Source organism: Canis lupus, chromosome 3 (assembly GCF_011100685.1).
Source record: "Canis lupus familiaris isolate Mischka breed German Shepherd chromosome 3, alternate assembly UU_Cfam_GSD_1.0, whole genome shotgun sequence".
Lineage (NCBI taxonomy): Eukaryota > Metazoa > Chordata > Mammalia > Carnivora > Canidae > Canis > Canis lupus.
In genome coordinates this window covers 15,884,313-15,911,847 of record NC_049224.1, presented here as the reverse complement: position 1 = coordinate 15,911,847, position 27,535 = coordinate 15,884,313, and the positions used below count along the sequence as shown (strand labels likewise).

Genomic DNA, 27,535 nt, shown 5'->3' with positions numbered 1-27,535 from the left:
TACTTGACATTTATGAAGTATATACTTCACATCAGACTCTTTCTAAACATTAAATCTAATCTTCACAGCAGCCCCATAAATTAGGTAAACTATCTCCATTTTATAGGTGAGGGAAAAGAAACTCAGAAAAGCCAAGTAATTTGCCCAAGGTCACGTAGACAGAAAGTGGCACTGTCCTTGGACTATGCCTTTTGCCACACTGCCTCATTACCTCTCTTCAAGGCCTTTCTCTAGAGTGCTTGAAAAGTCTGCTTTATAAAACAATAGTGCCATCCCCCTTTAACTGTATTTAATGTTATTTATTAGCTCAGCAAAGCTTTGATTCAGAGACAATGCAAAAGTAAACTTTAACCCAGCCCTGCTCTCATTATCATAAATTCCAAATTTAGTGAGGTCCATGTTAATGGGTTTTACTGTATATAGAAAAGAGTTTAATAGTCACTTAGTTCTCCTCTATCTCCATTAACCAATGTAAAAAGTCACACAAAGGTGAAGGAAGGAAGAATAGTGACCTCAAAACTAAAACAGGTAAGTGTCTATAATTTGTACTTCAGCAAAAAGTCTTAATACATGTTGCACAAAAAGTGCAATACAGTACATACATATGCCAATATGTTACAACAAGTTCAACTCTATAATTTTAAGCGCTCTATTCATCAATTAAAGAAAATTAATCCTAATCAGATGTTCATATTAAGGAATACAGCCATAGCAAATCGGCAATAATAATTAAAAGTCCATTTCAAATCTCTTTGGTGAACAGTGAAATGATCTAATATAGCCAGGCAGCCCTAGTCTTTTCTGCAGTGTTATATAAATATGCACATTAAGTGAAAATTCCTGGATGTTTAATATGGTCATCTTTGCTACTCACACTGCACTTGTTTCTAATGAAGACATGCTTCCATGTGCACCATGAATGGGAAAAATGGACAAGTTGTGACAGTCAAGCACATGTCTGCTCTGAGAGTCAAGTCAGAATTTTCCCACCTAGGTCATCACAGTGTTGTAAAGATTCCAAACAAATCCTACCTGCTTTGGACAGGGCTACCGAAGCAGGCAGGATCCTTCTCTCTGGTTGCATCATGCTTTGTTTTTTTTCTCTTCTTTAGCTCAGCTTGTAAATGAGTTGTTGTATGCCTCTCTTACAGCAAAAGAAATAGCCTTGGGATAGAAGTAAAACAATCCAGGTTAAAGACAGCCCAACTCTTTTAGGTCCCATGCTCTGTGAGGTACATGGTAGAACCAGATTTAAGATCATTTGTAGTTTGGTTAGACTCAACAAGGCATGTGCTTCCTAGTGATAGTCAAAGCTAAAGGTGGCCAGTGTGCTGAGCCATCTGAAAGGATGGGTCTGTAGCCTTGGACACTCAGAGTGAACTAATTTCCCAATGTTACACTACATGAAGTATAAAAGTATAAAATTCCTACCATATGAATGGAAATTAATCCAAATATCTGCGACTGCCATAACCCTGATAATCCTCTATCTTGTACTGGTTGGTTGGTGAGCAAAACAAGCTCACCAAAGTGTTATGTTAAGATTCAGTCTTTCACTTTCACTTTCAACTCTCTTGGCCAGAGCATTAAAATTATCACTATTTCTTTAACAATTTATTTCAATTTCAAGTCACTGGAAGGCATTACTGGGGAGAATATAGAGTCTCATTCTCTGAACTTTTCAAAGTCAGAGTGAGTGTGGGGTAAAGTCTGAGCTCTCTCAGAATCCTTCCCATCGTGAGTCTCTGATCACTACCAGCCAATTAAATCTTCTGAGATATCTAGCAATTCCAATTCTAGGACTCTGTCCTACAGAAATACTAGCACAAATTCACAAAAATAAAAACAGTATCATGTTCACTGCAACAATGTTTGTAATCTCAAAAGTGTGAAAGGATCTAAACCACCAGCAGTTGAGGAATGGTTTATTAAAGACCATTTAAACCACAGAATACAGTGCAGCCATTAAAAATAATAATACAGGGGCACCTGTGTGGCTCATTCAGTTAAGCTCCTGCCTTTGGCTCAGGTCATGATCCCAAGGTCCTGGAATCAAGTCCTGAATTGGGCTCAGCAGAGAGCCTGCTTCTTCTCCCTCTGCCTGCCACTCTGCCTACTTGTGCTCTCTCTCAGTTACATAAATAAAATGTTTATAAAATCATTAATAATAATAATACATGTCTCCATTTACTAATATAAAAATGTGTTTGTGAAAAAGGGAAGATGCAGAACAAAACACAGAGTCTGTTACTATTTTTGGAAAAATACAACTGTGTATGTCTACAAATAAATGTATATAGAGAAAGAGTATATGAAACAAAACACCTGTTTCAGAGATATATAAGTGTAAGTATAGAGCTATGCATATTTCTGTTACGTGATACTCAGGTAAAAATATTTCTATTATATACTTATACATACATTTGCATATGCATAGAAAAATCAGGAAGAATTAGTCAGCTTGGGTTGCTATAACAAAATACCATAGACTGGGTGACTGAAACAACAGACATATATTCCTCACAGTTATGGAAGCTGGGAAGTCCAAGATCAAGGTGTCAACAGATTTAGTTCTTAGTAAGGGCTGCTTCCTGGCTTCTATACAGCAACTTTTTTTCTGGTCCTCAAAGGTACAGAAACAGAGATAGAGGCCATGCCTCTGGAAAATGAGATTGAGAAGGAAGACTAACTTTCTACTTGTACACACTATTTTATTTAGGTTTCTAAGCAATCCCCCCAAGTTGAGACTCTCTTCTTCTCCTGGATTGCAAACAAATTAAGAAATATTATAAAAATAAAACAGATGAGAGGCTAGAATACATCTGTTATTACTGATTGAGACTAGGGTAGAGGGGGTAATAGCCAAACAAGCCTAACTGTCTTCACTACAGAATTAACCCATTTCCACAGTGCTGGGCTGGGGTGGGCTCCCAGTCTCAGAAAAAAAAAATGTAGGGTCCTGGTAGGCAGGCCCTTCTCCAAGGAGGAAGGGGACAGTAGGCTACGCTGGACCACTTATTCACCCCAAATTTACCAGTTAGGTAAGTTGCTCTCTCTCTCTAGGGCAGAGTGATGAGCAGTCTTTGAGAAAGTTGGACCTGTAGTGGCTAAATCTAGACTACGACAGGTTAAAGAGTGAATGCTGAGAAAGCAAAGGCAAAAAAGAAATCAAGAAGAAAAAGAGAAAATAGAGTTAGGGAATACAGGGAAGGAATTCTCTCTCTCTCTCTCTCTCTCTCTCTCTCTCTCAAGGAAGAGGCCAACAAAATGTCAAATGTGGAAAAGGGAGAAGCAAAATAATTTACAGCAAGAGTCTAAGCACAGTGACAGAATCATGGACACAAGTGTAGTGAATGCTTCTTATGGAGGCATGAATAAAAGGGAAGGAACAGAAAAAGCCTCAGTGATTTGAGGCAGAGATGAAGGAAGGGAAGTTGAGTTCACAGCACGGTACCAGTTTTATAAAAGGGTAGAAAGAATCTAGGGCTAATGCTAGGCAACAAAAATTAAAATTGCAAGGTGCCACAGGGCTGTTGTGCTAAAGTTACAACAAAACTTAGCAGAGCCAAGACCCATTTATAAATGTTTAATCATACTGTGAAACTTTTGAGAAATTGTGATTTATTATTTATAAGACATGCTATCTAAGCAATATAGATAGATATACTCGCTATATCATTCAACATCGTGCATCATAATATTAGTTGATTCACATGCTCCTTTGTCCCTGGGAACCCTAAGAAATAAAGTTTTTCATAAATAACAGTGGTTTTAAGCTTGACGGGCCCTGTGCAATTTTTCATCGCAATTCTGGCTACCATTACAACCGTATTTCCCAAGTCACAATGCAGTATAAAGTAAAATCAAACAGAAAGAAGAAATCGGTGGAAAGATGCATAGTCTAAAATCTGGCTCCATACTTTTGACTGAAAGAAACTAAAATCTCTGAACAAGAAATGTTTTCATTCTCACTGATCTATTTCCAAGCCCTGGTGGTCAATGGCCATAGAAGTTCTGGCAAAACAATTTTTCTGGTAAACTGATTGCTGTGAGCTAACAGAAGTGGGGAAAGCTGCGTTTCTTTCAATAGGCCCCGAAGTTTTGTTTTGTTTCATCAGGTTTTAGAGTTATGTTCCAAGTCCCCATTCCTCTGTGTGATTCAGCTTTACAACCAGCTGCCCCCTCTTAACAGCTTTTGACGTCATTCAGGTTTTGCCAAATGTGTGCTACGGCCTCCTACTTTGCTTCTCCAATGCTATTAAAGTCCCACTGCACTGGGTTACATGTGGAAGCTGTCACCAGAAAGGATCCACAATGGGGACTGTCAAGCAAATCAGCCTCCTCAGGTCCGGCTCCTCCGCAGAGGGCTTCCAGTTCTGCTTCTGCATCATCGCTTCACTGTCCCCCAGATACTCTGAACCATCATCGCTGCTGACACAAGATGCAACTGAGATTGGTTGTCCTGACAGAGATTAGTGGGCAGCGATGAATCTTTCACTTGGGGTAGAAATATGATTTTATTTAAGAAAATAACCATACATAATTGGGCCTCTGTCACTTTAAATTTTAATGGTGAAAGTAATGTGGAGGCTTCTGGGACTTTAAATTATGGCTTTCAGAAGCTTCACACTGAATCTTTCAATTATTCTCTATAAGTACTTTCTCAAAGCATGTGCCACCATGACATTGCTATCACAATTCAAATCTAAATTCAAAACTGACTGCAAGGCTATGAGCTATGTGCTGGCGTGCCGGCTGCCTCATTTTATCTTGGAACATCTGACAAGGCGAATCAAGAGGCGCTCCCCCAGAGCCCAGCCAGCTGTTTGCCAAATATTCAAATACCCTGGCATGCAAGAGATGTCCCCACATCAAAATTAGCGAAGGCCCCTCTTATCCCATTAGTTTCTGGCTCACCTACATCCTTCCACACAGGCCCACCTGACCCACTCAGCAACGTGTTCCCTCTTGCTCGCTCGCTCACCTCTCGGGTTCCACCCCTCCAGCAACTGGACCCAGTGTGTGCTGCAGAGTGGCAGCCAGTTCAGACAAAACCATGGGGCAGAGTTTTCAAGTCTGTGCTTCCTTGAAGTGGATCTGAAAGAGGGGCTGAGCTGCTGTTTGTGGTGGGAGGCAGACAGAAAGCAAAGCGGTGCATGTATTTTTACTTAAAATGTGTTCCATTAGGCTGGAGAAAAAGGGGACTGGGAAGACAATAAGAGGGAGGTGAAAAGGCTTGCCTCGTTTATACTGATGTCTTCATTTCCTTGTTACATACCTAGTTTGATCATTTTAGTATTTTTATCTTCGTATGAAAAGAAGGGGAAATGCATATTCAATTATTTGTCCGTTTAGCTTTAGACAGCCTCGATTACTGTTAAATGAGTCCCCTCTCTCAGCAAATGCAATGCCAAATTTACAACTGTAAATAACTAAACCCAGCTGCACTAATGGATCTACAGTGAAAGTCAACCCTCATTTTAGATTTTAAAGGTCCTGAAGCTATCTTCCTCAGCGGGATGACTTAGAACAGACGCAATGGACAGCACATGGGAGTTTAGAAGCAGAAAGTGACAAAGGTGCCACGAGACAACAGCCTCTACCCAAATGGTTAGTCAAATTTCCTGAAGCTGGACACCAAACCCCAGGGTTCCAGCTGAGTAAGGGGATCCTGATTCCTTCCAGAAAAGTTGGGTCTTTATTTGTTCATTTCCTGTGATGTGTTTACACTTGGACAGAAGGGGCACAGCAGGGATGCTTTCAGGGCACATTTGCAGGGAAGCCAATCTCACAGGAATCGTGACTGCCAGATGTCAAACCAGTGTGTGCTGCTGAGCATGCTCTAAGCAGGATGCACCAGCACCAAATCATGGTCTGAGGAAACTGCTGCCCTGATCTACAGGCTCTCCTGAGATGTAGGGAAAGCCTGGTAGAAATTTATGTCACTTAAAAAATAATCATCATTTTAAAAGCTGATATGACTATAAAAATTACCTGAGAACCAGATAGGCTGATTACATTCCAGTTCTGCGAATTACAGATATTCATTCCATCAACCCACATCATCCTAAGGCAAATAACTTACTTCTGGGAACCATGGGTGGCAAAAGACAAGGAGGCCCGCGTGTGAAGTGGCCACAACAAAGATGTTAACTCTCATCTCTTGAAAACAGGCTCAAAGATTGTTTTGCACTACAATCAGGACAATGGAGCCCAAGCGAGAACCCTTCTCAATGACCATAGACAGAGAAACAAAGTATTTTCAAATCCATTGATTTTAAAGTCCAAAACAGGGGCACCTGGGTGGCTCAGTGGTTGAGCATCTGCCTTCAGCTCAGGTCATGACCTGGGAGTTCTGGGATCAAGTCCCACATCAGGCTCCTCGCAGGAAGCCTCCTTTTCTGTTTGCCTGTCTCTGCCTCTCTCTGTGGGTCTCTCATGACTAAATAAAAATTTTTTAAAATAAAAATGAAGTCCAAAATAGTGCAATTACAAATCCTGTCTGATTTCAATATTTTAAGGCTCATGGAATGTTTCAAACATAAAACAGTTCTACAAAGATCACTCACCCAAACATTTACAGTGCTTCTATAATATGCCAATACTACATTTTGATGAGCCACTTTTGATTAAAGATTCATCCTCATACTACTGGATTTCTCCAAAGAATTTAGTATCATGGCTCACCCCTTCATCTTAAAGTTCCTTCACTTCTGTAAAAGTTCCCTCCCTCTTAAAAAGATAGATCGCTCAGGCTGTTGAGACCTTTTTATTAATTCCTCTCCCTCAGCACTGTCCTCATTTCACTCTAAATCAACAAGGGGTGAAGAATAGTCTATCAAAATCACCTAAGGGACATTTTTCCTTTTTTCAAGTTATATGACACTTTCTACCTCCCTCCACTTGAGAATCTTTACCAAATGAACTACTATTTCTAGCTGGGATAAATCATATGCCATAAGAGTTTGAGAATGAAAAAAAAAAAAAAAAGCTAAAGACCTCTGTACTAAATAAACACTTCCTCTTGATCTTACCCACTTCTGTGACTTCAACTACCTATCACCTATGTGCTGATGATTTCAAAAAAGAACATTTTAAGTTCGGACCCACATATAGTTTATAGTTTGTTTAGTAGACTTCTGTTTTCAAATGATCTGCGTTAACAAACTCAGTGCAACATCACATCTATTATCTTTTTTTTCTATTTCTTAATAGAATCCATTCAGTGGGTACTACACACTTCCCATTCCCACCCCTACATACATCAAATCTGTCACCAGGTCCTTTCTCTTCCAGAACACATCTGAACTCTGTTTACCATGTGCCATATCCTACCTGGACCTCTGCAGTAGCCTCTCCATACCTCCCAACGGCAGCCTCTCTACTTCAAATTATTCTCCACATGCTCCTGATTCATACTTATTAAAGCAGGAAATCCTAGAATGCAGCGCTCACAATATAAAGATGAGTTTTCCTAACACAATGTTTTAAGTATTTATAAATTTTAAGTTTTAGAAAAATGGAAGTAACACATCAAACTGTGGTTTTAATATTAAGTTAGCTTTTAAAATAATTTTGGCATAAAACTCAGACAATTTAAATAAAAATCTAATTCAGGGAGCATACAGATATTTTTAAAGAAACTGGTACTTTAATCAGTGAAATTTGGGAAGTATGGTCCTACAAAATAGATCTAAACTTCTCAACATGATGTTGTAAATGCTATATGTTCCTTCACCTTCAGCCACTGCCTCTATCCACGTTCCCTGCACCATTCAGACCCTCTGTATATGAGCTTTGCTGCATAGCAAAAGTAGCAACCTGGTGGCTAAAATGACATTTTATTTAGTTCATAATTATGCAAATAAACTGGGTCATTCTGGATTTCCCGTGGATTCTCTCACGTGTCTATGGTCAAATGGTGGATCAGCTGGATGGTCCAAGATGATCTCACTCACATCTCTAGTGGTCAGCAGACTGCCAGCCAGAGCCTCCATTTCCTACACGTGGCCACTTTATCCTCCAGCAAGATATCTTGGGCTCGATCACAATATGGTCTCAGGCTTCCAAGCACAGAATCCCTAGTGTGTGTAAGTACTTTTCAAGTCTCTACTGGTTTTACATTTACTAATGTCCATCAGCCAAACTAAGTTACATGGTCAACCAAAAGCAACGATGGAGAAACAGACTTCACTTCTTAATGGAAGAACCTTCAATATCACATTGCCAGGAGTTGGACATAGAAGAGGGAAAAATTCATGACCATTGATACAATCCACCATTCTTGTCATATCCCAAACATACCAGGTATATTCACATATGTGCTCATGCTGTTCCCATCACCTGAAATAAATTATCAATCTCCTTCTATTTTCTGGCAAGTTTTTATTTCTTGTCCTTTGAGGTTCTGCCCAAACACAGCATTTACTGACATCCTTCCTCAAATTAATTATTCCCTCCTATGCTCCCATGATTCCTTGCTTATGCCTCTATTATAGCATTCAGGGAATAGTATTATAATGTGATAACGTCTACCTAAATAGACGGTCTTTGTACCACTAGCACAGTGACTGGCAAAGACCAGGCATTCAATAAGTGTTCACTAAATTGAATTTAATTGAATAAATTCAAAACAAAGATTAAAATCTCCTTCAAATAAGCCTACATTTAAACAACTTAAGGTGCAACTATACAAAACTGGCCTTATGAGTTAGTAGAACTAATTAGATCCACCTCATCTAATTTGAAGGGCACCAGGGCAATGCTCCCAGCCAGAAGCATTTTTCTTGTGCAACTGGCACAAAGCCTGAACTTTCAGCATAGATTATTCTAGGTCTTAAAATGTTTTGCTGTAGTGCAAACAACATAGGCTTTGGAGTCTGAAACACTAGGACTCAAAACCTAGCTACTTGTGTGATCCTGACAATTTTTTACATTTCTCTACACCACTCTTTTACATCCAGTTATCTGTGTTGTAATATATAAATAATGTAAAGCACCTAGCACAGTGCCTTCCATACACCTAATACTCATCAAACCCCACGGTCTCCTATAAGACAAGCAAATCACCTCAGGGGGGGTAACCTCAAGCCTCCTTCATTAACATCTGAGGAAAAGGGGAGAGAGGTAAGAAGAGTGTGAAAGCAAGCAAGGGCTAGTAAATAATTTCACAATGTTACTGAGAACCAGAACTGTGGTTAGTATTAGTTACATCACTTTTCAAGGACCCAGTCAAGGACTAACAGTTGCTCACTCCCCAAGGTATATAATGACTATCTCAGGTGATACAGGACAGGAATCTCTATTTTGCTGGGCATCAATATGGAATCAACATGTATACATATACTTAGGTAAGATTACTGGGGAAGAAGCTAGGGAAGAAAAGAGGTTGTTCAAAATGATGTTACCCTGATCCTTTAATGTATTTCTCTCCCTCTTTTAGTTATTACATTTAAAAGGAGTAGCTATAGTAAAGAAGGTTTTTTCTCCCCATCTAAGGATATGATTTTTTAAGTGAGAAAAATGAAAAGCATATTATAAACACGCAATTCTAAACTTCAAATTGTATCACTTCTGAAGGAAATGTTGCCACTGAAACCAATATAAAGTGAGTTTCAGACACTCTGAAGTTGTTTCAAAGTGAAGCCAAATTTAATACATTTTAATAAAATCTTTAAACTTCCAAAATCCAAGTAGGAACTTGACTCCTATAAGATGTCTCTACAGTTACCCCTCCTAAGGATGTTCTCATATCTCAATGGCAGCTCTGAAACACTTACATACTTCCTGTTCATAAATCAATCTACATTTCTTGATACCTAAGCCCTGTAAATGAATCTCCATCATTTCCCCTGCAATCTTTCATACCAGCTACGCTGTAAATTTCCTGATACCCAGGATTCTGCTTTGTGTATTTTCCTAATCCGCTTCTCCCCACTCCCAGCACCCTGATTATACTCAACAAATGTTAATTTATGACTGACAAGAAAATTTATAAGCATTTTCTGAGGGTAAATTCATTGGTCCATCCAAGTTCAGATCAAGATCTCTAGAGACTTTAAAGATTGAAAAATTATGGTGCCCTCCCCACCATCCGCCTGTAAATCAAAATGAAAATGATAAACCATAAAGCACAAAACTTACATATAATGTTCAAAATTACATAAGTGTTCAAATTAAAATAGCTTCTGCTGGCAAAATTTTGAGTAAGCTCATCAAAGATTGAACACTTCTCTCATTCTCCCCACCCTGCCGCCAGCATTGTGAGGTGTGTCTGTGTTGGGGAGGAAGGAAGATATGGGGTGGAGGGACACACTGGAGCAAGTATATGTCTCTAATTTCCTGGTGCTTGGTCTGCTATAGAATACTCCAATTCTTGGTCCAATTCATAAAACTGTATCAGAATGTTAATTATGGTAAGGATGCTACAGAATGCAGAAAGAGGAATCAAATGATAGCCTAAATTCATACATACTTTTGCTGTTCTCTTATAAGTACCCAAATTCTATTGCAGGTATGTAGCAGGGCAACTTAACATAATATGAATAGAAACCACCTAACATACTGCCTTGCCTGCTGTTACAACTGTACTGTGGTTATGTATAGAAAAGAAGGTACAATAAATGATTGTCAGCACAGTTCTCAGAAGCAAAAGTTTTTGCATTTTATTTCATTAGACTTCAACATTTGATAAAAGTAATAAGCACCAAATTATATTTGGATAAACCTTCCATAAATAATGTTTTCACAGCAGTCACAAAGTCTAGAATGCAGATGCTAATTACAGCGCCAAATCAAAACTACCACAGTTGCAATTAAAACTAAAATATTTTCACTTTATGATTGTCATATTCATAGTAACAAATATTGGTTAATATTTCCATTATTTTTGAATACTCTATGCTTAGATATAATTATTTCAGCTGATTTGTTTCCACTTTTATATAATAAAACCTTAGTGTGTTCCATATGAGCTGAATGTGGAATTTGATTATTTTAATGCACCCAGGTAGACCTTTTGCCTTTTAATGAAAAATGTTTGGATACCTAAGAAAACAGCATAGAGAAATAAGAAAGTTCTTGTCATTATAAAGGTCCTTTACATACAGGTACTTTAAAACACTAAATTTTTCAAGACCTGTGCTGATAGTGAAGTATTAGAACCCACATTTAGGAATGCAACTGAATAATCTAGTTAATCGTTATGTGATCAGATCTCATTGGTTCTGAGATGTGTCCAATTAAAAAAAAAAAGTCTCTTGGTGACTTCGTTCTAGAAATAGAGGGTGTATTACGTCCATTAATAGCAAGCCAAGGACTACTTGAATAAATAATATTACAGGTCTGTAGAATGACTGATGGTCTTTGCAAAGGTCCAGACCGGTTTCATCTTTCTTGAGATTTTATCACTGATTTGTTCTTAGTCATGTGCAGTTACTAAGGGCAGCAGTGGTAACAAGTGTTTGACACATGATAGTTGGGCCACTTTTGTCAGACTGCATTTATTTTAAGCTATACTCATACTTGGTACTCTTACATGTGTATGTTCTTGGGCTTTAGTTTTTTCTTATTTCCAGCAATGGGTCAAACAAATATTATAATAACACTACTCTCTAAAGCTCTACAAAAATAATGTATCTGCTTCCTTGCAAAGGATGCCTTTACCTTGCAGATAAAATAAGTGACTGTACAACAAGCACCTAATGTAAGGACTTACTCTTTGTTCATTGCCTTATTTGCACAGCTCACAGCATATCCCTTACCTTTTAGCATATATTATTCATCTCAATTCAATCCATCCTTTACAATCTGCAGCAAGCCACAGAAGTTCTCTGTTAGTTGAAAGGAAATTTCAAGGGGGGGGTGTGGAAAAACACATTTAATTTATGCTACTGAAAAGGGACTGTTCTAAATGGTTTCTGCGCACTTTTGCATCTTCTTACACACTACAAATCAGCTCAGATATCTTAATCAGTGGCTAGAAACATATCCTTATCAGTAACATATTCATGAAAGATGGTATGTGTATGAGCTGCAAAATGTTTGGCAGAGACCCAGGAATAAAAAAGAAAGAAAGAATATGGTAAAGAGTTGATGGAATAGCTTTGTGTTTCAACCCTATTCATTTTGGAAATTTTCTATCATCTGTTTCTTCTATTTGGAAGGATAATAGACACACCAAAAGAATGTCAGCCTTGTGGATTAGATTTCACCTATATATTGATAAATTAACTCTACAATGATCCAGGATAGAAGCATATCGATACACAGTGGTGAATATAAGAACATATATACATTCTTGAGTGTCTTACTAAATTTTCCTATTCATGATATTACCTTATGCAAAGTTCAGCACTTTTCTGTTTTGACAATCTAAGCACTGTCTAAACATTATTTCACAAAATCAAGAGTAGTTCTTGACAATTAATTTCTGCAGTCAATGGTCTTCACAAACTGGGCAACTCCCCTTGGAACTTAGGAGCCACAACAGCAGACTGTGTGCGTGAAAGAGCAAGACAATTCATTAGCCGATTCTGCAGCAACTCAAAGTGGCGGGGGATGTCAGCCCCTGCTCTGGCGCTTCAATACTAATGAGAGTCATTGCATATTCATAACCCCAAATACAGTCAGCTTCTTGTAAAAACTTTTGTCACCCAGGCTTCATGGCAAGAGCAAAGCACTGCACAATTCGTGTCGTGGCACTTCCGCCAAGTGAGTGCAAGAGCAAGATTGATTGTTTTGCAACGTAGCCTGACGGAGAACTAAAAGATGCTGCCCCAAGGGTCCTAAAATTCTGCTTAGTTTGATTGCAAAGCCCTCAAATAATCAAAGAGACAAAAAAGGAAGCAGTGGTGGTGAATGTATATGTCTCTATATACAAGTACCCACATATATGGCATACACAAAAAAAATATGTAAAAGAATACTTCAAACAAGGAATCTGGCTTATTGAGAGTTCAGAGTAATTACCTGTTAGGAATGTAAAACCACTCACCATCAATTCTTACCATGTTGAAAAAAGGATGGTGTGCCCCAGTAAACTTGTTCTTGAGTTACAGAAACACCATGGCATATCTTAATAGAAACAGATTTCTAAAACTGTCTGAAGTTTCCCATCATTATCAATACCAAAGCTTCATGAACTGAACCTGTCAGCTCTGCCAAATGTAGAGCAACCTGGAATCCAATTCCTCAGGCAGCTTTTTAAGTTGTTGTCAGTGCCTCCATTGCTTTATCACCATCATCATTATGATTAGTTTCCAGAATTGAGCCATTCAGTGTGCTTGCCAGGAAATCCTAAGGGGCCAGCAAAACACCGTATGACCCCAAAATACCTGTCTGTTTGGGGTAGCTACCAGCATCCCCTGGAGTCAGAGAAAGGAAATGTATGTCTCAGCACCCACTTTGAAAAAGCCTTGAGCATTTTTTTCACTAGTAATGATGTCTTCAACTCGAATGCCAGCACACTTCCACATTTTTCTGACAGGCATACAGTCTATAAACTACACATAAAAATTAAATAAAACAGGACAGTGAAAGAAAAGTTTCTAAATTTGATCACACTTGAGTTGTTAAAAGTTATTTCCAGATGCATAATGTGTATAAATATCTGCATAGCTAAAGACAAATCAGGAATATTGGGAAGATGGTGGGGGATAGATGATGAGGTGTTGTGGGGGAAGGGGCTCACCAAACTGCTTTACATCTCAGTCACAGACACACAAGCTTCGAAAATAGAAGGATTTGTGTTTATGATTGATTGAGGTAACTGATTATCCACAGATATTTTAAGTGTTGAGACATTAAATTGTCAGCTCTATCAGTTTGATTGCAGTAAAACATGAAAACATTGACTTTTGTCTAGTTAGAGAAATTTATTTTTCCCAGAATGACAATCCTTTAAGTAGAAGCCAGGCAGCTTGCCAGCTTTCCATGTCATACACTGAAGTTTGCAAATGCAACCCATATTTTCAAGTGTTTTTCAAGGTTCAATGAATGGTGCATAGGTCTTTTGCAAATAGTCTTGTAATAAACAGATTCCTGCAGTATGCTTCATTCTTTAAGCCTGAGAAAAGTATTTACTCATTTTGAAGGAAAAAAAAAAAACATTTTTGTATTCATGTTACCAGTGCTCTTCAGTTATTTAAAGTATCTCTCAAAAATAAAATAAACCTCTTTGGACCACCATGCTGTGAACAAGTTTGATTAATATGTTTTATAAGCCTGAAATAAATGCTCATCATAAGTGTCAGTTAGCTGACAGCTTTCAAAAGTCTTTGTTCCCAGAATGAGTAATTTGTCTGATCTTTAAGATACCATATTCCAGCTGAAAAGAAAGATATAACAATCAAGTAAATTCTACTAAAATTTGGTTGATATTAAATCAGCCTTATATTCTGAGTCCTTGCATGTACTATATGTATGCATACTATTTTACAAAATAAAAATACGATATCTTACTTGTTATAATTACTTATCAGAATAATGCTTTTCATTGTGCTTTTCATTGGCCAGAATTGTGGTTCCAGTATTTAAAATCTAGTCCAGGGATCCCTGTGTGGTGCAGCGGTTTAGCGCCTGCCTTTGGCCCAGGGCGCGATCCTGGAGACCCAGGATCGAATCCCACGTTGGGCTCCCGGTGCGTGGAGCCTGCTTCTCCCTCTGCCTGTGTCTCTGCCTCTCTCTCTCTCTCTCTCTCTCTCTCTCTCTGTGACTATCATAAATAAATAAAAAAATTTAAAAAAAAAATCTAGTCCATTAAATATTACTCAGCCATTAGAAACGACGAATACCCACCATTTGTTTCGACGTGGATGGAACTAAAGGGTATTATGCTGAGTGAAGTAAGTCAATTGGAGAAGGACAAACATTATATGGTTTCACTCATACAGGGAATATAAGAAATAGTGAAAGGGATTAAAGGGGAAAGGAGAGAAAATGAGTGGGGAATATCAGAGAGGGTAACAAACCATGAGACCCCTAACTCTGGGAAACAAACAAGGGGTAGTAGAAGGGGAGGTCAGGCAGGGGATGGGATAAGTGGGTGACGGGCACTGAGGGGGCCACTTGATGGGATGAGCACTAAGTGTTATGCTATATGTTGGCAAATCGAACTCCAATAAAAAAATACAAGAAATAATATAGTCCATTAAAAGAATAAAAAATGTTAGATAACAGTATTTTTTTTTCAGTTTTTCATTTAAACTCAATTTAGTTAACATATAATGTACTGTTAGTTTCAGGGGTAGAATTTAGTGATTCATCAGTTCCATATAACACCCATTACTCCTTACATCAAGTGCCCTCCTTAATGCCCATCACTCAATTACCCCACTCAGCTCCCCTCCAGAAACCCTCAGTTTGTTTCCTATAGTTAAGAGTCTCTTATGGCTTGCCTTCCTCTCTTTTTTAATCTTATTTTTCCTTTCTTTCCCCTATGTTCACCTGTTTTGTTTCTTAAATTCCACATACGAGTGAAATCATATGGTATTTGTCTTTCTCTGATTTATTTCACTTAGCATAATACCCTCTAGTTCCATCCATGTCATTGTAAATGGCAGGATTTCATTCTTTTTGATGACTGAGTAATATTCCATTGTATATACATACCATATCTTCTTTATCCATTCATCTGTCAATGGACATCTGGGCTTTTTACATATTTTGGCTATTGTGGACATTGCTGCAATAAACATCAGAGTGCTTGTGATCCTTTGAATCACTATTTTTGTATCCTTTGAATAAATACCTAGTGGTGCAATTGCTGACTCATAGTTCTATTTTTAACTTTTTGAGGAACCTCTCCATTGTTTTCCAGAGTGGCTGCACCAGTCTGCATTCCCATCAACAGCATAAGGTTCCCCTTTCTCTGCATCCTCGACAATACCTGCTGTTTTCTGAATTGTTCATTTTAGCCATTCTGACCAGTGTGAGGTGGTATTTTATTGTGATTTTGATTTATATTTCCTTGATGTCAAGTAATACTGAGTATTTTTTCATGTGTTTGTTAGTCATTTGTTTGTCTTCTTTGGAGAAATGTCTCTTCATGTCTTCTGCCCATTTCTTGACAGTCAATCCTTTTAATAATATATGTGACTGGGAAATCATCACAGGCCTAATGATTTAAATTAAAACACACATCGAAAGACAGATGTGATCATTAATTCTACTAAAATACCAACATTTCTATATTTGTTGCATATTTTCCAAGTTTTATTAATTATTATTAAAATACAAAATGTTCTAAAGGTCAGAAACACCAGCCCTTCCATGCATGAACCCTGCAGACAGCAAAAGAGAAGACCTGGAACAGAGGGTACCTGCACAGCTATCCAAGCCTACACCAACTAGACTAACACTTCTTCCTGACTCTTAGCCAACCACCTCGTATTCTAGAGCACTACATTTGGCTGTTCCTCTTATTATATCTTAGAGAGTAATAACTGTTATAAGTGGTCATTAAACTATCTATTCTTTACTCCTTTATTCCAACCACAACTGATATTTCACTCTTTTTCTGTGGCAGAACTTTAAGAAGTACCATGTTTATACAATGCCTATAGTTTCTTGTGTCAACATGCTTTCCTTGACTTAGTTGTACCTACTTTCATACCATGCCCACAAAGATTAAAATTACAGATCATTTTCCATTTAACATCTTTTTAATTTTTCCTAATCTCTAAGAAAGGCTCATTTTTATAACAATAGTTCTTTTTACTACTATATCACCTTTGTCCATAAGAAGACATTATTCATTTTGTTGTTTTCCAAATTGACCAAAAGCTACGGGTTCTGTACATATGATAATTTGCATATTGTAAGCATTTCAGCTCTTCTTCCTTTTGATATATCCATTATTAAACTTTTAATGAAGTTTATTTTTATTCTTTAGCTGTTCTCTATGCCATAGCTACCCTTTATATAATTTCTAATATGTTGTGGAAGTTTTGAAACAATGATCTTTCTGTCCTATATACAAATTTCCTCACTTCTGTTATATCTCATAATTATTTTATTATCTATTGGTTGCCAGCCACATTTATTCTGATGAAAAGAATGTTCAGGCTATAAGCAAATATTGCCTTCCTGTGACTAAGCTTGAGATGTGTGATTAGTCTCACATCTGTCTTTTCTTTTTGATTCATGGCACTCAATAAAGAGGCCTCTTTTTTTTAAATGCCTGATGTTCAGATTTAACTCAGGTAAACTATGTTGACTGGGCTGGAGAAAATTCAGATGATCTTTATCCTGGCTTTTTGTCTGGTTTAACTTCTCTTCTTCATGACTTAGCTTAGATTTTATCTCTTCTAGGAAGCCTTCTCTAATTCCCAAAAAGTAGGATTACATGTCTTCTCTGTGTGCTTACTCATGTTTTAGCATTTAATAACAGTACTTAAATTATTTCTTTATCTCTTTATCTTTACATATTTCTTTATCTCTTTACATATTTCTTTATCTCTCCAACTGGAGGGCAATCTCCTTGAAGATAGTGTGTCAAACTCATTATATTCTCAATGGTGACCTCATGCCTGGCACATGGTAAGTACCAAATAATTTTTTTGGCATAAATGAATAAATAATGAGATCAGGCTTTTAAAAATCAGAAAAAGAATCACAGTGTTTAAAAAAAAAGGACAGGAATTTAGATTGTAGAGCTTTTCTTATCTCCTACCACATACTCATACACACTGCCCTCCCATTCCTAGGTTTACATTTTCAGGACTATCAGAAGTTTTGATGAGAAAAGAGAAATGCATTTTTTCCTAAAGACCTGTTTATGCAAGGTGGAGTTTAATATAATTGTTTGTTTCAAGACCAGGAGCACTAAGACGATGAAGGTAGGATGACAGCTAAACTGGATAATTTCTTCATCAACTTTTTAGGATCAAATATCCTCATCATTGCTCACTATCCTCTCCAAAGGACTGAGGTATTTCTAGTCTCTGGTTCTGAATTTTAAGAAGAGAAACTTAGAATGCTTTTTTCTAAGACCTTACCCAGAACAGCCAGTGTAGCCATCCAACAAAGTAAAAAAGGAGAGACCTTTAAGACAACTGGTACACCATGGCAGATTTCAAGAATGCCTATGATCCCAGCAGTAATGATAGCTGAGGGAGAAACTGAGGACATGGAAATTGGTTATACCAATTTAAACTTTCAGAGTTTTCTTGGCCAATATCTGAACTATCAGCTATAAAATTATTTCCAATAAAATCACTGCTGCTGAACTTTATATTTTGCTCTAAAACTTTATATTTCGATCTTTCATATTTTACTCTAAATACTCTGGTTCTTTTAGAGTATTTAGAGTATATAAAGCAAAATTCTTAAAACTCGCCGAGTGTTTTTCCTTTATATAAAGAATAGCATCACATTTGGAGATAAATCTGGGTTTCAATAATGACTATGCAACTCACTATGTGACCTTGAAGTAATAATTTAAAATCTTCTCATCCAGGTGGCTCAGTTGGTTAAGCATCTGCCTTCGGCTTGGGTCATTGTCCCAAGGTCCCAAGATTGAATCCCACGGTGGGCTCCCTGCTCAGCGGGAAGCTTGCTTCTCTCTCTCACCCTACCATTCCCCCTGCTCGTGCTCATTCTCTCACTCTCTCAAATTAACAAATAAATACTTTAAAACCTCTGAGCCTCAGCTTTTCTGTGAGGATTAAACAATGCAGTGTGCCTTTAACATTACCCACTATGCTGTTAGTGCTCAACAAATAGTAGTGAAAAAAAAAAAAAAACAAATAGTAGTGATAACTTTTGTAAGGTTCTTTATAACAGAGGTTAGCAAACTAGAGCCTGCAGGACAAATCTGCTCACACATGTTTTTATAAATAGTTCTACTGGAACACAGCCACAATCCTATATTTATGTATTGCCTATGACTACTCCTGCATTATAATGACAGGGTTACAACAGAGACCGTATATCCCACAAAACCTAAAATATTTACTATCTGGCCCTTTACAGAAAAAAATTTGCTGACCCCTACCTATAACAGAGATTTAACTACAACTTCTAAAATAAAACATCATCTCCTTTTAGGAGATTAATAAGCCAAATAAGCCTCCTTGGCTTTCCATTTGTAGGGTCTAAAGTCACCCAACAAGATAGACTAAAATTATTTTCATGGGGTGAAAAAATATTAAGAACATTTTAATGGTTTTCAGTATACTTAAAACTGTTATTAAATGCAGTATATTGAGTTTCACAAAAAAATGACTAACCTCACGACTCTCTTCATCTACTCTCAATAGTGACTGGGCATGGCTAAAATTAATGATAGAGATAGCTAAGCAAAATAATATGAGCCTTGGTGCTTCAGTTGGTTAAAATGCCCAAGTCCTGACTTTGGCTCAGATCATGATCTCAGGGTCATAGATCAAGCCTCATGGTGGTCTCCAAGCTAGGGGTGGAACTTGCTTAAGATTCTCTCTCTCCCTCTCCTTCTGCCCTTTCTCTAGCTGTCACAAAACTAAACTCTTCCTAACGACCGATAGCTTAAGTATACTACTTGCACAGCTCTATTCTAGCCTTACAGGAAGGCAGATGTATTAACCTGGGTTCTCCAGGAAAACAGAACCAATAAATGAGGGAAAAAAAGATTTAAGATAATGAATTGGCTCATGTCATTATAGAAGCTGAAAGGTCCCAAGATCTGTAGTCAGTTAGCTGCAGACTCAGAAGAGCCAACAGTGTAGTTCCAGGCCAAGTCCAAAGAGCCTAAGAACCAGAAGGGCCAATGGTATAAGTTCTAGTCTAAAAGCTAGCAGGTTTGAGACCCAAGAAGAGAGCCAAATTCGTAGAGTCAGTCTCAAAAGGAAAAAAATCTAGGTGGCAGCTTAAGCATTCAGGCAACAGGAGCTCCTTCTTACACAGTTTTTTTTTCGTTCTAGTCATATCTTCAACTGATTAGATGAGGCCCACTCAAATTAGGGAGAGCAATCTTTTTTTCTTATTCAAGTATAATTACCATACCATATTATACCAGTTTCAGGTGTACAATATAGTGTTCCAACAACTCCATACATTACTCAGTGCTCATCAAGATAAGTGTACTCTTAAATCCTGTTTCTCTATTTCACCCATACCTCCACCCACCTCTCCTCTGGCAACCACATTTGTTCTCTGTATTTAGGAGTCTGCATTGCCTTTGTTTTATTTGTTCATTCCTTTGTTCTGTTTCTTAAATTCCACATGAGTGAAAGCATATGGTGTTTGTCTTTCTCTAACTTATCTTACTTAGCATTATACCCTCTAGATCCATCCATGTTGCTACAAATGGCAAGATTTAACTTTATGGCTAATATTCCATCCAATATTTATATATCACATCTTCTTTATACATTTATCTGTCAATGAACACTTGAATTGCTTCTCTATATTGGTTATTGTAAATAATGTTGCAATAAATATAGGGGTGCATATATCTTTTCAAATTAATGTTTTTATATTTTGGGGGTAAATATCTGGTGTAGGATTAGTGGATCATATGGTAATTTTTAAAAAAATTTTTGAGGAACCTCCATACTGTTTTCCACAGTAGTTGTACCAGTTTCCAGTCCATGAGGATTCCTTTTTCTCCACAAACTCGCCAACACTTGTTCTTTCTTGTGTTTCTGATTTTAGCCTTTTGGGTTTTTTTTAAGACTGATTGATTGATTGATTGATTTGACACAGAGAGAAAGAGAGCAGCAGAAAAAAGGGAAAGCAGACACCCACTGAGCAGGAAGCCCAATGCAAGACTTGATCCCAAAACCCTGGAATCATGATCTGAGCTGAAGCCAGACACTAACCAATTGAGTCACCTAGGCACCCCTGATTTTAGCCTTTCTGACAGGTGTGAAATTATATCTTATTCTGGTTTTGACTTGCAATTCCCTAATGATTAGTGATGATAAGCATCTTTTCACACTGTTGACTAGTCTGTTGGCCATCTGTATGTCTTCTTTGGAGAAACATCTGTTCATGGATTTTGCTTTAAGATTCATTAATTTATTAGAGAGAGAAAGAGCACATGAGCAGAGAGAGTGGCAGTGGGAGAGAATCACAAGCAGAATCACCACAGAGTGATGTAAGGCTCAAACCCACAACCCTGAGATCTTGACCTGAGCCACCCAGATGCCCCACCTTCTGCCCATTTTTATTGGCTTATTTGGTTTTGGGGTGTTGAGTTGTATAAGTTATTTAAATATTTTGGATACTAAGCCTTTATTGGAAATGTCATTTATTTACAAATATCTTCTCCAATTCAGTAGCTTGTCTTTTAGTTTTCTTGACTGTTTCCTTTGTTCTGCAGAAGCTTATTATTTTGATGTAGTCCCAACAGTTTATTTTTGCTTTTCTTTCTCTTACCTCAGGAGACATAACTAGAAAAATGATGCTACAGACAATGCCAGAGAAATTACTGCCTATGCTCATTTCTAGGATTTTACAGTTTCAGGTCTTATACTTAGGTCTTTAATTCATTTTGAGTTTATTTTCTTGTGTATGGTGTAATACAGTGGTCCAATTTCATTCTTTTGTATGCAGCTGTCCAGTTTTCTCAACACCATCTGTTAGATACAATCGTTTGCCCAATGCATATTCTCGCCTCCTTTGTCATAGATAAATTGATCATAGAATCATGGGTTTGTTTCTGGATTCTATTCTGCTCCATTGATCCAGGTGTCTATTTTTGTGCCAGTACCATAGTGTTTCCTTTTTTGCTTAAGATTTTATTTATTTATTTGAGAGAGAGAGAGAGAGAGCGCACAAGCATAAAGGAGTGGGGGGCAGAGGAAGAGGGAGAAGATTCCATATTGAGCAGGGAGCCTGACATGAGGCTTGATCCCAGGACCATGAAATCATGACCTGAGTCAAAGGCATGCTTAACCAGCTGAGGCACCCAGGTGCCCCACCATACTATTTTGATTATTACAGCTTTTTAGTGTATCTTGAAATCTGGAATGTGGTCCCTCCAACTTTAATCCTCTTTCTCAAGGAAAAAGGCTATTCAGGATCTTTTGTGGTTCCACACAAATATTAGGAAAATGGAATATCATTCTATCTGTGTCATCTTCAATTTCTTTCATCAATATTTTATGCTTTTCAGAGTACAGATGTTTCACCTCCGTGGTCAAATTTATTCCTAGATATTTGATTATTTTTGGTGCAGTTATAACTGGGATTGCTTTCTTAATTTCTCTTTCTGTTAATACATTATTAGCGTATAAAATGCAAAAGATTTCTATATTTTAATTTGTATTCCACTGCTTGACTGAATTCATTTATCATTTCTAGCAGTTAGTTGGTGGAGTCTTCACGGTTTTTACAATAGTATCATGTCATCTGTAGTGACAGTTTTACCAAACTGCGTGCCTTTTATTACTTTTTTCTCATCTGATCACTGTGGCTAGGACTTCCAGGACTCTATTGAATAAAAGTGGTGTAGGGAGATATCTGTGACCCTAGAGGAAAAGCTCTTTGTTTTTCATCACTGAGTATAATACTAATTGTGACTTTTTCATATGTGCCCTTGATTATGTTGATATATGTTCCCTCCAAACCTACTTCGTTGAGAGTTTTTATGAACTTTGTCAAGTGCTTTTTATGCTTCTATTGATATGATATTTTTATTCTTTCTCCTATTGATGTAATATGGCACAATGATTGATTTGTGGATATTGAATTATGCCTTTATCTCTAGAATAAATCCCACCGGATTGTTGTGATTTTTTTTTTTGTGAATGATTTTTTAATGGATTATTGTACTTGGTTTACTCATATTTTGATTTTTGCATCTATGTTCATTAGAGAGATTAGCCTAAGTTTTGTTTTGGTTTTTTGTGGTGTCTTTATCTGGCTTTGATATCAGGGTAATGCTGGCCTCACAGAAGAAATCTGGAAGCTTTCCTTCCTCTTTTACTGTTGGTAATAGTTTGAGAAGGACAGGGATTAACTCTCCTTTAAATGTTTGAATGAATTCACCTACATAGTCATCTGATCCTGGACTTTCGTTTGCTGGGAGTTTTTTGATAACTGATTCAATTCCTATGCTAATGATCAGTGTGTTCAAATTTTCTATTTTTCCTGATTCAGTTTTGGAAGATGCTTCTAGGAATTCATCCATTTCTTCTAGGTTGCCCAATTTGTTTGGTATACAATTTTTCTTAACATTCTCTTATAATCCTCTATATTTTTCAGTATGTCAGTTGTTATTTGTCTTCCTTCATTTCTGATCTTATTTGAGTCCTTTCTTCTTCTTCTCCTTCTTTCCCTCTCCCCCTCCCCCTCTCCCTCTTCTTCTTTCTTCTTTCTTCCTTCTCCTTCTCCTTCTTCTTCTTCTTCACTGGCAGAAGGTTGATGAACCTTGTTATTCTTAAAAAAAAAAACTAAACAAGACAAAACAAAAAACAGACAGCAATCTTCTTTACCCAGTCTAACAATTCAAATGTTAATCTCATCCCAAAAATACCTTCATAGACACACCTAGAATAATGTTTGACCAAATATTTGGGCACCTTGTGACCCAGTCAATTTGAGCCATAAAATTAACCATCACAGCCAGCAGGCAGCTTGAGAACAAACACTTCTACCAAGTAGAATATATAAGACCCTCATATTCACAAATATATTCTGCAAAAACTTTTTTATTGCTGCTACATAAATGGATACAAAAACTAGGATTTTAAAAACTACTTATATAAAATATCTAAGAGAGCAATTCTACATGCTAGAAAACTAGGATTCAATATAAGAATTAGTACTTCCTGAAAGTATAATATATAAACAAGCATATTCATAACAGACAGTAAAATTTACCCAAGGCTTCTTGAAAATAATGGGTTATTTTAAAGATAGATTACCCTCATTCCTTGTAAGCATCATAAAGTAGACCATACCAAAAGCTCTCATTAAATCTGAACAAGTTTACCAAAATATTCTCCTTCTTTCAACTAACACTCCAAATGTCTGATATAACTGTTAAGACCTAGTTACAGCTACAACATAGATAACTGTATCTTTCTCCTTTGTTATTATAATAACTCAGTAGGAAAATGTGTCTTAACCTTGTAAAATACTAACACCAAACCATTCATTAACTATATTTTCCTAATGGTCACCTCCTAATGTGTTTATTAAACCTAACATTTCTTCACCTTTACTTCAGAGAGATAATAAGGTACTATAATTATTGAAACTAATCAATTAAGACAATTTATTATAAATCTCACTTTATAACAATTTTATTGTAAATATTATACTCTATAAGAAGCAAGAGCAAGTGTTTCTACAGAATTACAATATTTTCTGCACTACTGCTTTGAATCCAGCAGAGTAAACACAACCTAAGAAATTCTATTTCCAGAGGCCTGCTGGCATTACTGATTATTGTTTTGCATAAACAAAGAGCTACCTATTAGAGCTGTGTACTAAGACCAAATATCAAACTGCTAAAGTAAGAGGCACCTAAAGGAAACAACTTTTTAAAGACGTTCTCTGTTCATCAGCAAAATTAAATAAAAGACAAAAATATCATGTCTATATTTTGGGAGATGAGTGGTTTAACCTGGAATTTTAGCAGATAGTTCTGATAGACCATTAAAAGAGTTACGAGTAGACTAGTAACCTCAAGAAATTTGTTTTGCAGCATACCCAGATCTGTGAAGTAGGGGTGCCTGGGTAGCTCAGTCAGTTGAGCACCTGACTCTTGGTTTCAGCTCAGGTCATGCGATCAAGCCCCATGTCAGGTCCCATGCTCAATGAGGATTCTGCTTGAGATTCTCTCTCCCTCTTCCTATATACCTCCCCACCTCTCTCTAAAATAAAGCTTTAGGGGATCCCTGGTTGGCTCAGCAGTTTAGTGCCTGCCTTCAGCCCAGGGCATGATCCTAGAGTCCCAGGATCAAGTCCCACATTGGGGTCCCTGCATGGAGCCTGCTTCTCCCTCTGCCTGTGTCTCTGCCTCTCTCTTGCTCTCTCTCTTTCTCTCTCTCTCTCCTGAATGAATAAATAAAATCTTTAAAAATAAAATAAATCTTTAAAAAATTTTTAAAAAAGATCTGTGAAGCACATTCTAAACACAAACATTCATTTTATATAACTCCTTTCTGGAATTTTAAGTTAGGAATGAATGACTTCATGAGGAACATACACATTCTAAACTTTTTAATGTCTGAATTTAGAAAAACCCAAAATACATTTAGTCAAAGTTTATTTTAAACCATTTCTCAAAATTTATATGCTCCAGGTATAAATACATATATATATATTAGCTCCAGGTATACTTATATACATATATATAATGCAATTTATTTCGTGTGTTTCTCACTTATACTTGCTCATCAAAAGCTTATTTTTTATAATAATTGGTTCTTCTCTAAGATGCCCTATGAGGTTTGGTTTTATAACACTTTGAAACACTCTTTTTTTGAAGAAAGTTGCTCAGAAAACTTGTACTTCAAAATTACTAATTTAGTTCATGCAAAATCTTCAGCTGACAAAATATTTCCAAACTCTCAACCAACTTTTCTTTAACATTTTTGATAACTCTACAGGTCCAGGTATAGCTACAATGTAACTAAATGAGATATATCACCATCACCTAGACAGCATTTCCAAAATTGTGTTCTCAAGAGATATAATGTCTCAAGAGATGTAAAGAGGTATTCATGAATAGAAAGTGGTTAGAAACGGTAGTCAAACAACTGTGGAAAATGTTGAGTTAAAATCAAACAGGTTTCTTTACTGTAAGATTTCCTAGAATCTTTATGTACATAATGAATATTTAAGAGAGAAATATAGGAAGTAATGTTTCCCAAACTTATTTAACAATGGAACTCAGGCAGCCTGGGTGGCTCAGCAGTTTAGTGCCACCGTCAGCCCAGGGCCTGATCCTGGAGACCCGGGATAGAGTCCCACATCAGGTTCCCTGCATGGAGCCTGCTTCTCCCTCTGCCTGTGTCTCTGCCTCTCTCTCTCTCTCTCTCTCTCTGTGCCTCATGAATAAATAAATAAAATCTTTAAAAAAAAAATAACAATGGAACTCTTTTTTAAAGATTTATTTATTTATTTATTTATTTATTTATTTATTTATTTATTTATTCATTCATTCATTCATTCATGAGAGACACAGACTGAGAGAGGCAGAGACACAGGCAGAGGGAGAAGCAGGCTCCCTGTAGGGAGCCCGATGTGGGACTCGATCCCGGACCCCAGGATCACAACCTCAGCTGAAGGCAGGCACCCAACTGCTGAGTCACCTAGGTGTCCCTAACAATGGAACTCTTTTAACAAATTTCTTAACACATTTAAGACATTAGTGTTCTGTAAAACAATTTGTAGAGCTGATCTTTGTGGTTTCTAACACTAAGGAATTAATTGCATTTATGATTTTCTATCTGTATACGTCACTAATGAATGTAATAATCTAACAACTATTTTAGGAATATGATAGCCCAGGTATTTAAAAAATATTCCTGGGGCTCCTGGGTGGCTCAGTGGTTGAGCATCTGCCTTCAGCTCAGGTTGTGATTCCGGGATCCTAGGGAAAAAAAAAATACACACACACACACACACACACACACACACACACACACACCAGAGTATTATTCAGCCATAAAGAAAAATGCAATCTTGCCATTTGTAATGACATGGATGGAGCTAGAGAATATAATGCTAAGCAAAATAGGTCAGATAGAGAAAGATAAATACCATATGATTTCACTCATATGTGGAATTTAAGAAACAAAACAAACAAGCAAAGGGAAAAAAATAGAGAGATTAATCAAGAAACAGACTCTTAATTATAAAGAACTGATGGTTGCCAGAGGGGAAGTGGGTAGGAGAATGAGTTAAATAGTTGACGCACTTGTCCTGATGAGCACAAGATGATGTCTGGAAATACTGAATTCACTATGTTATATAGCCCTGAAACTAATATAACACTGTACATTAACTACCTGGAATTAAAATAAAAACTTAAAATATTTTAAAAATACAAATGCAAACAAGAAAAAAATATTCCTAGTTAAGGCAGAATTACCAATTACCCCATTTTAACAAAATAGGAATGAATTGGAAATCTGAGTTGATTTACATAATGATGAGAACCCAGCAACCATATTAAAAAGACTATCGAAATTTAATTCACAAAAGCTTTTTAGAAGAAGGTTTTTGAAGAAAACTGATAGCTACAGAATTCTTGGTAAATTAAAAGTGTAATATATAGTCATTTCTTGATTATGACTACAACAAATTTCACTTCTAAATTGGCTTCTCCCTACTATTGAACATATTTCAGAATCATACTTCCCTTTTCCCTACCAACACATGGGGTACTCTCAGCCAATACAAAGTAATCTAAATACTAACTTAATCTATACATAATTTTGACATGATTAAGCACACTTGAGGGCAGGGAGATCTCTACTTTGCTTATGGCTTAAGTTTCTAAAGAGAAAGACTCTACTGACATGTATTTACGCGATTGCAAGGTAATTTCACTGTGCCTCAAAATCACGTAATGCATGCCAAAGACCCCTGGAAATTA

The 27,535-nt window shown here is 37.0% G+C and overlaps 1 long non-coding RNA gene across 6 annotated transcripts in view; it reads right to left on the bottom strand.

Annotated features, from left to right (window-relative positions):
• LOC102151182 overlaps positions 1-27,535 on the bottom strand; it is a 143,842-nt gene that overhangs the window by 13,213 nt on the left and 103,094 nt on the right. For all 6 annotated transcript variants that reach the window (XR_005356682.1, XR_005356685.1, XR_005356687.1 and 3 more), the window contains one exon: positions 1,033-1,164. This is a non-coding gene — a long non-coding RNA (uncharacterized LOC102151182). The remainder of the gene's footprint in view (positions 1-1,032; positions 1,165-27,535) is intronic.